Below are 13,223 nucleotides of genomic sequence, written 5' to 3'. Positions count from 1 at the left end.
GAGCACCATTGCTAGAATTAACTCTTATATCTACTGTATCATAAGTAGGATCTATTTTTTCCAAATTGAAAGACGATGACCAATTTTGGAACGGAGGACCATTGCTGGAATTAACTCACATATCTACTGTCATGTAATGACACTATATGATAGTTAAGGGTCTATTTTGTCCAAATTAAAAGACGATGATAAATTTTGACAAATAGCAATAATATGGACTATATTAATACAGAAAGTAATAGGGGCATTCCGAGAATTAAACTCGGTATCTCTCGCACCCTAAGCGAGAATCATACCACTAGACCAAATGCCCACACTCTAGCAAAAACAGGATTCTTTAGAAAAATTCTTTGAATATTAACATTCTTTGTACTCACCCTCGATTCATCACTTTGCTGGTGGGTAATAGGACCACAAGCTCTTGGATTTTTTCAGTAGTTTATGGTAGCCCGAATCACTACTTGCGAAGGAAGTTGTTCTCAGACTTATCCTGCCTAACATCCTACCCATGGCTCGTGGCTAGAGTTTTTAACTCTGTCACATGTCAAGACGATGTGAGCAACTCAGACAATTTATCCTCTTCGAGGTGCTCGAAATTTAACGAATGGATTTTATGGGAAGGTTTGGTGGACTTAGGATTCACAGGTGAACAGTTTACGTGGATGAGAGGTGTCAATACTTCAACTTTCAAAGGAGCACGTCTTGGCAGAGCACTTAGTAACATTGATTGGAAGCTAAAATTCCCAGATATCACAGAAGATCACTTACCAATGGTAGGATCTAATCATTCTCCCCTACTTATAAGAACTAGTTCGCCCAAGCCGAGACAAGGAGTGTTGGCTTCAGGTTCAATATCACATGGACCACTCACCCTAATATTCAGCCTTTTGTACAATAAATCTGGAATAAAGATGAATATCTTGAGTTAAATATAATAAAAGTCGAATGGCAAAAGCTCTATCGGAATGGAACAGAAATGTCTTTGGGAACATCTTCCAAAGGAAGAATCGTTTGCTAGCAAGAATAACTGGAGTTTTGCATCACCTGGCTCTCCGTGCGTGCTTAGACTGAATTCGTTGTTGAGCTGTATCACGCTTTGTGGCTGGAGGTTCGTGGAGGCGATTCGAAGGGAGAGTAGCGATGTGCTGATACGTAATTCAACAAGAGGAAATGACTTGAATACCACTCTACCCCTCTACTTAACACCAACTAATTAAACTGATGCTTAACGGGATGACCATTGCTGGAACAAATCTGAAAGTCAAGGGTCTATTTTGTCCAAATTAAAAGACGATGACTAATTTTGGAAAATCGCAATAGTCGGAGGACCCTTGCTGGAATTAAATCTTACATGTAATGGAAGGACCATTGCTAGAACAAATCTGATAGTCAAGGGTCTATTTTGTCCAAGTTAAAAGATGATGACTAATTTTGGAAAATCGTAATGGGCGGAGGACCATTGCAGGAATTAACTCGTATATCTACTGGCATGTAATGACACTATATGAGCGTCAAGGGTCTATTTTGTCAAAATTAAAAGACGATGAATAATTTTTAAAAATCGCAATAGTCGGAGCACCATTGCTAGAATTAACTCTTATATCTACTGTATCATAAGTAGGGTCTATTTTTTCCAAATTGAAAGACGATGACCAATTTTGGAACGGAGGACCATTGCTGGAATTAACTCACATATCTACTGTCATGTAATGACACTATATGATAGTTAAGGGTCTATTTTGTCCAAATTAAAAGACGATGACCAATTTTGACAAATAGCAATAATATGGACTATAATAATACAGAAAGTAATAGGGGTATTCCGAGAATTAAACTCGGGATCTCTCGCACCCTAAGCGAGAATCATACCACTAGACCAAATGCCCACACTCTAGCAAAAACAGGATTCTTTAGAAAAATTCGTTGAATATTAACATTCTCTGTACTCACCCTCGATTCATCACTTTGCTGGTGGGTAATAGGACCACAAGCTCTTGGATTTTTTCAGTAGTTTATGGCAGCCCGAATCACTACTTGCGAAGGAAGTTGTTCTCAGACTTATCCTGCCTATCATCCTACCCATGGCTCGTGGCTAGAGTTTTTAACTCTGTCACATGTCAAGACGATGTGAGCAACTCAGACAATTTATCTTCTTCGAGGTGCTCGAAATTCAACGAATGGATTTTATGGGAAGGTTTGGTGGACTTAGGATTCACAGGTGAACAGTTTACGTGGATGAGAGGTGTCAATACTTCAACTTTCAAAGGAGCACGTCTTGGCAGAGCACTTAGTAACATTGATTGGAAGTTAAAATTCCCAGATATCACAGAAGATCACTTACCAATGGTAGGATCTAATCATTCTCCCCTACTTATAAGAACTAGTTCGCCCAAGCCGAGACAAGGAGTGTTGGCTTCAGGTTCAATATCACATGGACCACTCACCCTAATTTTCAGCCTTTTGTACAATAAATCTGGAATAAAGATGAATATCTTGAGTTAAATATAATAAAAGTCGAATGGCAAAAGCTCTATCGGAATGGAACAGAAATGTCTTTGGGAACATCTTCCAAAGGAAGAATCGTTTGCTAGCAAGAATAACTGGAGTTTTGCATCACCTGGCTCTCCGTGCCTGCTCAGACTGAATTCGTTGCTGAGCTCTATCGCTCTTTGTGGCTGGAGGTTCGTGGAGGCGATTCGAAGGGAGAGTAGCGATGTGCTGATACAAAATTCAACAAGAGGAAATGACTTGATTACCACTCTACCCCTCTACTTAACACCAACTAATTAAACTGATGCTTAACGGGATGACCATTGCTGGAACAAATCTGAAAGTCAAGGGTCTATTTTGTCCAAATTAAAAGACGATGACTAATTTTGGAAAATCGCAATAGTCGGAGGACCGTTGCTGGAATTAAATCTTACATATAATGGAAGGACCATTGCTGGAACAAATCTGATAGTCAAGGGTCTATTTTGTCCAAGTTAAAAGATGATGACTAATTTTGGAAAATCGTAATGGTCGGAGGACCATTGCTGGAATTAACTCGTATATCTACTGGCATGTAATGACACTATATGAGCGTCAAGGGTCTATTTTGTCAAAATTAAAAGACGATGAATAATTTTTAAAAATCGCAATAGTCGGAGCACCATTGCTAGAATTAACTCTTATATCTACTGTATCATAAGTAGGGTCTATTTTTTCCAAATTGAAAGACGATGACCAATTTTGGAACGGAGGACCATTGCTGGAATTAACTCACATATCTACTGTCATGTAATGACACTATATGATAGTTAAGGGTCTATTTTGTCCAAATTAAAAGACGATGACCAATTTTGACAAATAGCAATAATATGGACTATATTAATACAGAAAGTAATAGGGGCATTCCGAGAATTAAACTCGGGATCTCTCGCACCCTAAGCGAGAATCATACCACTAGACCAAATGCCCACACTCTTGCAAAAATAGGATTCTTTTGAAAAATATTTTGAATATTAACATTCTCTGTACTCACCCTCGATTCATCACTTTGCTGGTGGGTAACAGGAACACAAGCTCTTGGATTTTTTCAGTAGTTTATGGCAGCCCGAATCACTACTTGCGAAGGAAGTTGTTCTCAGACTTATCCTGCCTATCATCCTACCCATGGCTCGTGGCTAGAGTTTTTAACTCTGTCACATGTCAAGACGATGTGAGCAATTCAGACAATTTATCCTCTTCGAGGTGCTCGAAATTCAACGAATGGATTTTATGGGAAGGTTTGGTGGACTTAGGATTCACAGGTGAACAGTTTCCGTGGATGAGAGGTGTCAATACTACAACTTTCAAAGGAGCACGTCTTGACAGAGCACTCAGTAACATTGATTGGAAGCTAAAATTCCCATATATCACAGTAGATCACTTACCAATGGTAGGATCTAAACATTCTCCCCTACTTATAAGAACTAGTTCGCCCAAGCCGAGACAAGGAGTGTTAGCTTCAGGTTCAATATCACATGGACCACTCACCCTAATTTTCAGCCTTTTGTACAACAAATCTGGAATAAAGATGAATATCTTGAGTTAAATATAATAAAAGTCGAATGGCAAAAGCTCTATCGGAATGGAACAGAAATGTCTTTGGGAACATCTTCCAAAGGAAGAATCGTTTGCTAGCAAGAATAACTAGAGTTTTGCATCACCTGGCTCTCCGTGCGTGCTCAGACTGAATTCGTTGTTGAGCTGTATCGCGCTTTGTGGCTGGAGGTTCGTGGAGGCGATTCGAAGGGAGAGTAGCGATGTGCTGATACATTATTCAACAATAGGAAATGACTTGAATACCACTCTACCCCTCTACTTAACACCAACTAATTAAACTGATGCTTAACGGGATGACCATTACTGGAACAAATCTAAAAGTCAAAGGTCTATTTTGTCCAAATTAAAAGACGATGATTAATTTTGGAAAATCGCAATAGTCAGAGGACCGTTGCTGGAATTAAATCTTATATATAACGGAAGGACCATTGCTGGAACAAATCTGATAGTCAAGGGTCTATTTTGTCCAAGTTAAAAGACGATGACTAATTTTGGAAAATCGTAATGGTCGGAGGACCATTGCTGGAATTAACTCTTATATCTACTGGCGTGTAATGAAACTATATGAGAGTCAAAGGTCTATTTTGTCAAAATTAAAAGATGATGAATAATTTTTAAAAATCGCAATAGTTGCAGCACCATTGCTAGAATTAACTCTTATATCTACTGTATCATAAGTAGGGTCTATTTTTTCAAAATTGAAAGACGATGACCAATTTTGGAACGGAGGACCATTGCTGGAATTAACTCACATATCTACTGTCATGTAATGACACTATATGATAGTTAAGGGTCTATTTTGTCCAAATTAAAAGACGATGACCAATTTTGCCAAATAGCAATAATATGGACTGTATTAATGCAGAAAGTAATAGGGGCATTCTGAGAATTAAACTCGGGATCTCTCGCACCCTAAGCAAGAATCATACCACTAGACCAAATGCCCACACTCTAGCAAAAACAGGATTCTTTGGAAAAATTCTTCGAATATTAACATTCTCTGTACTCTCCCTCGATTCATCACTTTGCTGGTGGGTAACAGGACCACAGGCTCTTGGATTTTTTCAGTAGTTTATGGCAGCCCGAGTTACTACTTGCGGAGGAAGTTGTTCTCAGACTTATCCTGCCTATCATCCTACCCATGGCTCGTGGCTAGAGTTTTTAACTCTGTCACATGTCAAGACGAGGTGAGCAACTCAGACAATTTATTCTCTTCGAGGTGCTCGAAATTCAACTAATGGATTTTATGAGCGGGTTTGGTGGACTTAGGATTCACAGGTGAACAGTTTACGTGGATGAGAGGTGTCAATACTTCAACTTTCAAAGGAGCACGTCTTGACAGAGCACTCAGTAACATTGATTGGAAGCTAAAATTCCCAGATATTACAGTAGATCACTTACCAATGGTAGGATCTGATCATTCTCCCCTACTTATAAGAACTAGTTCGCCCAAGCAGAGACAAGGAGTGTTGGCTTCAGGTTCAATATCACATGGACCACTCACCCTAATTTTCAGCCTTTTGTACAACAAATCTGGAATAAAGATGAATATATTGAGTTAAATATAATAAAAGTCGAATGGCAAAAGCTCTATCGGAATGGAACAGAAATGTCTTTGGGAACATCTTCCGAAGGAAGAATCGTTTGCTAGCAAGAATAACTAGAGTTTTGCATCACCTGGCTCTCCGTGCGTGCTCAGACTGAAATCGTTGCTGAGCTGTATCGCGCTTTGTGGCTAGAGGTTCCTGGAGGCGATTCGAAGGGAGAGTAGCGATGTGCTGATACGTAATTCAACAAGAGGAAATGACTTGAATACCACTCTACCCCTCTACTTAACACCAATTAATTAAACTGATGCTTTACGGGATGACCATTGCTGGAGCAAATCTGAAAGTCAAGGGTCTATTTTGTCCAAATTAAAAGACGATGACTAATTTTGGAAAATCGCAATAGTCAGAGGACCGTTGCTGGAATTAAATCTTATATATAACGGAAGGACCATTGCTCGAACAAATCTGATAGTCAAGGGTCTATTTTGTCCAAGTTAGAAGACGATGACTAATTTTGGAAAATCGTAATGGTCGGAGGACCATTGCTGGAATTAACTCTTATATCTACTGGCGTGTAATGACACTATATGAGAGTCAAGGGTCTATTTTGTCAAAATTAAAAGACGATGAATAATTTTTAAAAATCGCAATAGTCGGAGCACCATTGCTAGAATTAACTCTTATATCTACTGTATCATAAGTAGGGTCTATTTTTTCCAAATTGAAAGACGATGACCAATTTTGGAACGGAGGACCATTGCTGGAATTAACTGACATATCTACTGTCATGTAATGAAACTATATGATAGTTAAGGGTCTATTTTGTCCAAATTAAAAGACGATGACCAATTTTGACAAATAGCAATAATATGGACTATATTAATGCAGAAAGTAATAGGGACATTCCGAGAATTAAACTCGGGATCTCTCGCACCCTAAGCGAGAATCATACCACTAGACCAAATGCCCACACTCTAGCAAAAACAGGATTCTTTGGAAGAATTCTTTGAATATTGACATTCTCTGTACTCACCCTCGATTCATCACTTTGCTGGTGGGTAACAGGACCACAGGCTCTTGGATTTTTTCAGTAGTTTATTGCAGCCCGAATTACTACATGCGAAGGAAGTTGTTCTCAGACTTATCCTGCCTATCATCCTACCCATGGCTCGTGGCTAGAGTTTTTAACTCTATCACATGTCAAGACGAGGTGAGCAACTCAGACAATTTATCCTCTTCGAGGTGCTCGAAATTCAACGAATGGATTTTATGGGAAGGTTTGGTGGACTTAGGATTCACAGGTGAACAGTTTACATGGATGAGAGGTGTCAATACTTCAACTTTCAAAGGAGCACGTCTTGACAGAGCACTCAGTAGCATTGATTGGAATCTAAAATTCCTAGATATCACAGTAGATCACTTACCAATGGTAGGATCTGATCATTCTCCCCTACTTATAAGAACTAGTTCGCCCAAGCAGAGACAAGGAGTGTTGGCTTCAGGTTCAATATCACATGGACCACTCACCCTAATTTTCAGCCTTTTGTACAACAAATCTGGAATAAAGATGAATATCTTGAGTTAAATATAATAAAAGTCGAATGGCAAAAGCTCTATCGGAATGGAACAGAAATGTCTTTGGGAACATCTTCCAAAGGAAGAATCGTTTGCTAGCAAGAATAACTGGAGTTTTGCATCACCTGGCTCTCCGTGCGTGCTCAGACTGAAATCGTTGCTGAGCTGTATCGCGCTTTGTGGCTAGAGGTTCCTGGAGGCGATTCGAAGGGAGAGTAGCGATGTGCTGATACGTAATTCAACAAGAGGAAATGACTTGAATACCACTCTACCCCTCTACTTAACACCAATTAATTAAACTGATGCTTAACGGGATGACCATTGCTGGAGCAAATCTGAAAGTCAAGGGTCTATTTTGTCCAAATTAAATGACGATGACTAATTCTGGAAAATCGCAATAGTCAGAGGACCGTTGCTGGAATTAAATCTTATATATAACGGAAGGACCATTGCTCGAACAAATCTGATAGTCAAGGGTCTATTTTGTCCAAGTTAGAAGACGATGACTAATTTTGGAAAATCGTAATGGTCGGAGGACCATTGCTGGAATTAACTCTTATATCTACTGGCGTGTAATGACACTATATGAGAGTCAAGGGTCTATTTTGTCAAAATTAAAAGACGATGAATAATTTTTAAAAATCGCAATAGTCGGAGCACCATTGCTAGAATTAACTCTTATATCTACTGTATCATAAGTAGGGTCTATTTTTTCCAAATTGAAAGACGATGACCAATTTTGGAACGGAGGACCATTGCTGGAATTAACTCACATATCTACTGTCATGTAATGAAACTATATGATAGTTAAGGGTCTATTTTGTCCAAATTAAAAGACGATGACCAATTTTGACAAATAGCAATAATATGGACTATATTAATGCAGAAAGTAATAGGGGCATTCCGAGAATTAAACTCGGGATCTCTCGCACCCAAAGCGAGAATCATACCACTAGACCAAATGCCCACACTCTAGCAAAAACAGGATTCTTTGGAAGAATTCTTTGAATATTGACATTCTCTGTACTCACCCTCGATTCATCACTTTGCTGGTGGGTAACAGGACCACAGGCTCTTGGATTTTTTCCGTAGTTTATGATAGGAATATTTTTGTAAGTTTTGATGAGCCAAATGTACTTTTGATCCCATTAGTTTTTAGGTCTTTTAGTACAAGCATCATAAATCAGAATATCGAGTCAAAAGGAATCTACCATAGGTAAAACAAAATTAATTTGAGAAATTAATTTTGGTCCTACGAGTATTCATCCGAGAAAGAAGCATAAAGGAATGACATTGCAAAGAATGTCCGGATGAGCCTAACGGCGAAGTGGTAGAAGTCCTTACTTAAAACGATCACACTTGAGATCGATTTCCCCTAAGAATTTATTTTTACAAGTCAAGTTTTCGGACAAGTACAATGCTACCAAAAGAGCACAATGTATTAAAAAGAGCACAATGCTACTGAAGGAGCACAATGCTACCAAAAGAGCACAATGCTCTACCAAAAGAGCACGATGTGTGCTGACAAGCACAATGTGTGCTAAGGAGCACAATGTTCTACAGGAGCACAATGTGAACAAGCACGATGTGTCCAAAGGAGCACAATGTGACCAAATCAGAAAAGCACAATGTTCAAGTCAAGGAGCACGATGCTCAAGTCAAAGGAGCACAATGTGGAAAAGAAGCAAGATGATCAGAAATTGGGTAAATTCGAAGGAATTTATTCTAAGTCTACCCACATGCTACAAGAATCCAAAATTGCCTGAAAGACATTTGATCAGAACGGAAAAATATTTATGAAGACATGAATATAAAAACTTATCCTAGAAATAAATTCCATCAGATGAATTTATTTCAAAGATACGTTGGATATTCAAAATAACAAGAAAAATAATATTTTAAGAAACAACTAGAAAATCAAGTTGTGATAAAATATTATTTGTCAGGCAAGTTGACAATCAAATCAAAATTGAAGACCTACTATTGTCAACAATATCAGGCTATGAAGGTTCAAATATCAAATTATCCCACTCCAACGGATATATTTGATTGCCTATAAAAAGCCTTGAAGACTTGAAGACATAAGCAGCGGTGAAGAGGTGCACAAGATAGATACGAGATAGAAGTGCAGCAATACACACGAAGATTTAAAAGTGCAAGTGCTCAAATATTCTTAGAGACTTGGTCTAAATAGTCTCAAAAATCTAGTTGGAGAGAGATACAATTACCTTTGTATTTGTAATTGTAAAAAGAGTATAGCTGTGTGCAAAATACTCTAGTGAGTGTAGCTGTGTGCAAAACACTCGTAGTTGCTAAGTGTTGCTGTGTGCAAGACACTTAGTTGGCGTTGAGTATAGCTGTGTGCGAAATACTCGGAGTTAAGTGTAGCTGTGTGCGAGACACTTGGAGTTGGGTGTAGCTGTGTGCAAAACATCCGGAAGAAGTGCTTGTGTAGCGCTTATTCACTATTGTAACTGTGTGTGGAAGATAGTGAATTTCTCCTAGACGCGAAAGGAGAAAAGTGGACTAGGAAGATTACGCCACTTCCGAACCACTATAAATTGCCTATCTCATTTACATACCGCACTTACATAATTTGCTCTATCTATCTATCTTATTCGACTAACCCGTTTACTATTCACAGTTTATCTTAATCTTTCGGGTTTAGTGTGTTTTCACGTATGCATGTGACTCAAACTTCTCGAGTTTAAATATTGAATCCTTTTAAGCAAGTTTGACGTGTTGCATGTAACATTCATCACACGGTCGACGTGATACAATATTTATTTATAATCTTGAATATTGTTATTATATATTGAGTGGACCATCTCCTTTATATATTCAAGATATCTCTGTCACTTTAAATATCATCTGTACCTATCTTACATGCGTATTTAAATTATTGATTGGGCATAACTCTTTACATACTACTTATTCCGTTGTGCAGTTTAAACTTACTCTATTTACTTGTTACTTAGAGTTGAAGTTACCAAAGAGTTATTTATTTCGAAAAAGCTTGAAAATCTATTCACCCCCCCTCTAGACTTTCACCACCCTATCGGGACCAACAATTGGTATCAGAGCGGTTGTCTATTTGAGTCAATTTTGACTGCTAGACAGATCTCGAAAAATCAAGATGTTGAAAAGAGATATGGCTCTTGCCCAAAATTTATTGTTTTCCTTAGAAAAATTTGATGATTGGAAAATTCGCATATAGGTACATTTATCCGCATTACATGATGAAATGTGGGAAGTGGTTACAAGTGGTCCTATTGAGATTTTGCAAGTCAACACCTCATCCGTACAAACAAGTGACACTCCACAATACATTCCAAAACCGAAAGCGGAATGGTCTCGTGAAGATAGAACAAGAAATAACTTGGACAATATTGCCAAGGATATTTTGTTTAAATCTATCAATGACATGATATTTCAAAAAGTTCGAAAGTGTCAATCCGCGAAGGAAGTTTGGGAAACGATCATTCAAATTGGTGAAGGAGACGAGCAAGAAAAGGATAATAAGCTCACTATAGCATTAAAGAAATTCGAGGATTTCAAAATGCTAAACGGCGAAAATATTACCGACATGGAAACAAGATTTGTCAAAATCTTAGGAGAGATTAATGATCTTGGAAAAGATATTAATCAAAAAGAAATCTCACTCAAAATTCTACGTGGTCTACCATCTACATGGGACATGAAAGTCACGGCCATGAGAGATCATAGGGATTTAAAAACCCTATCGACCGATAAGCTCTTTAGTGATCTAAAAGCTTATGAATTTGAGATGAAATCAAGATTAGAGGAAGATCATGAAGAAAATAACAACGCACTTATAGCCGAGCAACCATCAACCTCAAGGTCAGTACAAAATGTTGAATTATTGTCTAATGATCAATTTGCTCTCTTTGTCAAAAAATTTAGGAAATTCATGAAGAGAAGCAACTACAAGAAAAATCCACAAGGGAAATCGTGGAACGCAGCAAAGAATTCGAAGAAAGAAATTGTTGAGGAAGATTCGAATTTATGCTACAATTGTAGAAAGCCTGGACACTTTGTAGCAAGTTGTCCACACCCTAAGGTAAGTAAAAGTCAATATACAAATGTTCCTAACTCTCAACAGGAAGAATTCAAGCCCAAAGATAAAAGGTTCACAAAGGAGAGAAGAAAAACACTTATTAGTGACCCACTTGAAATAAGTGAGTCAGAAGAATCTTCAAGTGATGAAAGTGACACCTCAAAGGATGACAATGCAATGTTTTGCATGAGCATCTCCAACAATTCACCCTACGAGGACATGTGTCTTATGGCAAATGGAAATGAAGAAAATGAGGTTACATCTCACTCTTATGATTCTGTCAATTCTTCATTTTCTAGAGAGTCCTTCTTTCACTTAATGGAAGAATGTCAAACCGTAATGGACACTCACTCTCAACTCAAAGAGCGCAATTGTCTTTTGATTCTCGAAAAAGATCAAATAAATGAGAAATTGCAAAATGCTCTACTTGAAGTGAAAGACTTGAAAGATAAAATTATTTGTCTTCAAGAAGAGTGTAAATCAAGGGAAGTGAGAGAACACAACCTTAGAGAGGTTATAGCAACATTTACACATTCATCCAAAATAATGGACAAAATGGTAAATATGCAAAAACCCTCAAGTGATAAAACCGGACTCGGTTATGATCCATTGTGTTCTCAAGCCTCCAAGAACTTGGCCAATTCTACTACTACTTTAAGTAATAAAGTCCAAGTAGTAAAATTTGTAAAAGGTCAAGAAAGCACAGTGAGACAAGGAATTGGTTACCAAACGAATGTCAAAATTAACACTGTTAGGTCGAAGCCCTAAAGAAACATTATTTCGCCTAAACAGTATACAAAAAGGCAAAAGTTTGTTCCTAAATGGAAACACACCAATGAGTCTAGTGCACAAAACCCTCATAGGAAAATGGGAAGGAATCCAAGAATTGAGGCAGGGAGATTTTATCCCTCAAAACAAGGTTGGGTTGGTTATATTAAACCATGGACTAAGTCCAGATTTAATGCCTATCCTAGGCCCAAACAATCTTCTTCCCATGTGCCAAAAAAATCGAGTCAATTTTCAAAAACCGGCACAAAAATTGTTTTCAAAAATTAATTATGATTATAATGTGTTTAATGGTTACCAATCACCTAAGCTTAGATCAGTGAGTACAAGGTGGATTTGGGTACCAAAAATGACTAACACTCAAGGACCCAAATCAAGTTGGGTACCTAAAAATGTTTGATTTGTTTGCAGGAAGTTTGGTACTTCGATAGTGGATGTTCTAGACACATGACTGGAAATAAATCTAGTCTTGTGAATCTTAAACGTATCGAAGGACCAAAAGTCGTATTCGGTGGAAATGAACGATACGGCATAACAAAAGGAATTGGTACAATATTTCGAAATGGTTTGAAAATCGAAGATGTATCCTTTGTTGAGGTCTAAAATTCAACTTGTTGAGTACAATTCAATTTTGTGACAAAGGATATCTAGTTGAGTTCTTCAAAGACACGTGCCAAGTGAAGAATAATTCCTCGGGAGAAGTTGTGCTCGAAGGAATAAGGAAGAAAAATATGTATGTTGTGGATTGGAACACAACAAAACAATCAGTGTGTCTACTAGCAAACAACTCACACGCAACAAGTTGGGAATGACACAAGAAGTTGAATCATCTAAACTTCAAGACAATCAACAAGCTAGCAAGAAACAAACTCGTTGAAGGTTTACCCGACATCGTCTACAAGAAAGATCAAATATGTGATGCTTGCCAAAGAGGAAAGCAAATCAAGTCATCATTCAAATCCAAAGCCCAAGAATCTACAACAAGACCTCTAAGTCTACTACACATGGATCTATTCAGTCCAGTAGACCCTGCAAGTCTAAGTGGTAAGAAATATACACTAGTTGTTGTTGATGATTTTTCCAGGTACACATGGACGATATTTCTCAAAAAGAAAAATGAAGTCGACCAAAAGCTGCCAGAACTACTC

General features: G+C 37.9%; 5 non-coding genes across 5 annotated transcripts; all 5 read right to left on the bottom strand.

Moving 5' to 3' along the window:
• Positions 1–241: 241 nt before the first annotated feature.
• Positions 242–313, bottom strand: TRNAP-AGG. Its single transcript has one exon. It is a non-coding gene; the product is annotated as a tRNA-Pro (tRNA).
• A 1,501-nt stretch (positions 314–1,814) lies between these two features.
• On the bottom strand, positions 1,815–1,886 carry TRNAP-AGG. The gene has a single exon. It is a non-coding gene; the product is annotated as a tRNA-Pro (tRNA).
• A 1,501-nt stretch (positions 1,887–3,387) lies between these two features.
• On the bottom strand, positions 3,388–3,459 carry TRNAP-AGG. Its single transcript has one exon. It is a non-coding gene; the product is annotated as a tRNA-Pro (tRNA).
• A 3,074-nt stretch (positions 3,460–6,533) lies between these two features.
• TRNAP-AGG lies at positions 6,534–6,605 on the bottom strand. Its single transcript has one exon. It is a non-coding gene; the product is annotated as a tRNA-Pro (tRNA).
• Positions 6,606–8,106: 1,501 nt separating this feature from the next.
• TRNAP-UGG lies at positions 8,107–8,178 on the bottom strand. Its single transcript has one exon. It is a non-coding gene; the product is annotated as a tRNA-Pro (tRNA).
• Positions 8,179–13,223: the final 5,045 nt, after the last annotated feature.

The sequence above is a fragment of the Ipomoea nil genome, unplaced genomic scaffold (genome assembly GCF_001879475.1).
Source record: "Ipomoea nil cultivar Tokyo-kokei standard unplaced genomic scaffold, Asagao_1.1 scaffold1694, whole genome shotgun sequence".
In the NCBI taxonomy this organism is placed as follows: Eukaryota; Viridiplantae; Streptophyta; class Magnoliopsida; order Solanales; family Convolvulaceae; genus Ipomoea; species Ipomoea nil.
The sequence above is the reverse complement of the archived record's forward strand: the minus strand, read 5'-3'. Positions and strand labels throughout refer to the sequence as shown.